Here is a 3,985-nt window from a genome sequence, read left to right on the forward strand (position 1 = left end):
TCACTACCATCACTCCCACCATCCACTACACTGCCCTGGGGCCGCACTCTTCCCGTGGGGAGTCACACCATCCCAGCTGCATATATCATCAGCCCCAGCGGTCTGCCCTGCAGCGGCGGTTCCTAATGACTGCAAATCCACGGGTGGCGTAGTCGGACAAAACCAACAGCACAAAACGGACTACCACTGGCCTGACCACCCTGAGCCACGGAACCGGGTTGCCACTACTACTCCCATCGTTCCACCTATTGCCCGGATCCGAGTGCCCCACGGCCCAGGGGGTGAGTCAGCTTGACATTATTATTGCAAGGGGCCTAGGATGGAGAACCTTATTACTGGAAGGGATATCGGATGGGTGACATTATTACCAGGATGGGCCCAGAATGGAGGACATTATACAAGGAAGAGGCCCAGGATTAGTGACATTACTACACGATGGGAACATTATTACATTATGGTGGGGAGGGGGGACATGTACAGTATGTCTTTATAGGATTTAAAGGACCTATTGATGCGCCCAGGGGATGGGGACGACTCGGTACCCGGGCCTCTGCCTGGTTTTGGGGATGTCGCGGTGGTCGGCTCCCGGGCCCGTACCCTGGGGTCACTCTTGAAAAAGGGGATTGGAACTTGGATAGAAATAAAAATAAAGTAAATAGTTTGTGACGCCACCTGTGGTACCTGGTAAGGATTACCAGCGCTGTTTCAGACCTCCGGGGGTGTTGGGATGGCAGCTGAGGTGTTTCTGCTCCCCACAGGTGGAGCGGGCCCCCGAGGCAGTGTGTAGTTTGGTGGTGGGTGGTGCTGGGACTTGTAGTGCAGGCGGGATGGATGGCGCAGCTGAAATAACTGACAGAGGCAGTGCAGTCATCCGAGCTTTACTCACAGTTCTTGTACAAGGTTCTCCCGTACACTGTACGGGTGTCCGCCTCCGCGTCGCACTGCGTCTACAAGACCAGGGGTTCAGCTCTTCCTCAGATATGTCAGGAGCGCTTGCAGGAAGCCCGCTTTCTTTATGTTCCTAACTAGACCGACTTATCACGCTGGGTCTTCTCCCTCCTGCTCTGCGCTTCCCACACACAGTCCAGTTCGGGTGCTCTGAAGTCCCTCTGGGCAACCTGGAGTTCCCAGACCTACTTGACCCTCACGGTGACTAGGATGAGACTGTGGCGACTGCACCATGGAAGTGCAGAAGCCTCCGGTTTTTCCAGCTGATACCTGGAGTAACCCTGCTGGTCCAGGGACCGGTCCCTTCTTGCGGCCTGATCCCTCTGACACCTGGCAGATTCGGGGCGTACGGGTGCCGTCCTGCACTCAACGTACCCCCTGGGATCCTTTCTATAGAACGGAGCCTTCCTCCTCTGCTCCCCTCCTGGACCTCTATCACTAGGCCCCAACTTGTGGAGCAGAGCTCCTAACGAGACTCTGCTCCCTGACTGACTGTCCTCACTGTCCTGCCACCCTAAGATGGCCTCCCTTTATATACCTTCTATGATGGTGCTCCCCTACTCTACTTCCTCCACCCACACCCACTACTGGTTCCCCCTACCTTTGGTTCCCCCCACTCCAGCCAGGGACAGGGCTCAGCAGGAAACACATTGCATTTTGCCCTTCCAGCCGGCCTGGAGCAGTGTAGTGTTGAGTGTGGGTGTTGGGGTTCCGGGCAGCACTCCCTCCTTACCTGAGAGAAGGAGACACCACACCTCTGGGTGAGGTGCAGTACCTCTGTGGCGACTGAACCCTCAGGGGCGCTACACTATCATCTGACAAAATACAGTTGGGGGCCCAGGTCCAAATTTTGCACTGGAGAAAACAAACGCCAGAGTTTGCTGCAGCGTCTTCTGCTTGAATTACTTGGCAGGTTTGCCTAAGTTTAAAAGACATCATGTGCACACAGCCTTCTGGGTTAATGGTGCAATGAAACGTACTGATTTCGGCCAATTGATTTGGTTTTCAGTACCATCTTTATGATGATGACACACATATACACCTCATCCCCTGACCTTACCCCCACTGTACTTCAGAACACCAGTGACTGTCTGGCCGCAGTTTCCAACATCATGTCTGCTCTCTTTCTGAAACTCAACCTATCTAAAACTGAACTTCTTCTGCTCCCATCGTCTTTTTACCTCCATAAATCTGACATCTCCGTCTCTGTGTGTGGCACCACAATAACTCTGCGCCAGCAGGCGCGCTGCCTGGGCGGTGTCTTTGACACCAATCTTTCCTTCACCTTCCATATACAATCTCTTGCCCACTTTTGTCACTTGCACCTGAAGAACATCTCTAGGATCCGCTCCTTTCTCACCTTGGAAACAACAAAATCCCTCACTGCTGCCATGATCCACTCCCGCCTTGACTACTGTAACTTTCTATTAATTGGCCTCCCCCTCACTCGACTTTCCCCTCTTTAGTCCATCCTTAACGCAGCAGCCAGGGTCATCTATCTGGCTAATCGTTACTCGGATGCGTCTGCTCTGTGCCAGTCACTGCACTGGCTGCCCATACATTGTAGGATCCAATTGAAATTGCTTGTTCTCACCCACAAAGCTCTCCACAGTGCGGCACCCCCTACATCTCCTCTTTAATTTCTGTTTATCGGCCTACCCGTTCTCTACACTCCACAAGCGACTTTCGACTAATATCCGCACTAATCCGTACCTCCCGCTCCCGGCTTCAAGACTTCTCCCGAGTTGCACCAATTCTCTGGAATGCTCTACCCCAAGAAATTAGGACGAACCACAACTTACACAGTTTTATGTGCTCCCTAAAAACACACCTGTTTAGGGCGGCCTATCACCTTCCCTAATCAAAGTCCCTTTATATATAGCCCATTCACTATTTCCCTAAACATAATTCTCAACCACACCCAAAAGCACTACATATACTGGCTAGTGACGAGCTCATGCAGCCTTTATCCCCCATTCCCTCAAGATGGCTGGACCATCACTGTAAATAAGCCCCTGTACTTTGTGTCACCCCCACCTCATTGTAGATTGTAAGCTCTTACGAGCAGGGTCGTCATTATTTTTTCTTTAATTATTGTATTATCTTCAACTGTTACCTATGACTGTTGTATCTGAACCTCTGAATTGTGAAGAGCTGCGGAATATATCGGCATTATATAAATAAAGATTATTCTTATTATTAATCAATGCACCATTAACAAACAACAATCGATTGTTTGGTGCTAGTTTACACAGGCCAATGACTCTTCTGTCCCCTCATACAGTACATGTTATCAGCACCACATCCTCTAATTACACAGGGCAATGTGCTGCCGATAAGGGTATGTACACACTGTGTCTTTTCCGACTGTCAAAAACAAGAAGTTTTTAAAGCAGAAGACGCTTTCTGAGAGAAATACTTTTTTCTGAAACAATTTCAAGGTTTCCAACACTTTCAACCATGACTGTAGCTTTCCAGGTGCAAAACAATCGGGCCTGGGTCTATTGAGGCCTGCTGGCACATAGAGAGGTGAAATACAAGAGATAGGACAGTCCCGATTGGGTCACCTTGTCGTGGTGGGATGGCTTTTCTGCTTTTTTGATCAAAATAGTGTTAACTAAGTCTCCTATATTATTTACATGTACTATCACTATTGACTTACTGCAGGGTATTTGCTCATTGGTTTTATCGCAGGTTTTGCCTGTTAATGTCCAGTGTGAATTTGCACCTACAAATTGCATTTATACCAACAGCAGTGCCAGCCCATTTCTTCAGTTTTTCAAACTGAACAGGAAATAGCAACGTTTGGGTGATGTACCCTTCATCAGGATGGTATAAGTGAGCGATATCCACCATCGTTAGTGGAATTGATGTATTCACATGTACCATTATTGGCAAGAAATTCTGGATTATCTGAAAATCCAGGGTAGTAGTGGACAACCTGCTACAATAGATTGTATGAATAGGGTGGTGAAAACACTTATCTTATACCCAGCCCGAGGAAGGGTACATCAGCCGAAACGTTGCTACATGTCAC

The sequence above is a fragment of the Phyllobates terribilis genome, unplaced genomic scaffold, assembly GCF_046119375.1.
Source record: "Phyllobates terribilis strain yellow unplaced genomic scaffold, ASM4611937v1 Scaffold_9__5_contigs__length_417890890, whole genome shotgun sequence".
NCBI lineage: Eukaryota > Metazoa > Chordata > Amphibia > Anura > Dendrobatidae > Phyllobates > Phyllobates terribilis.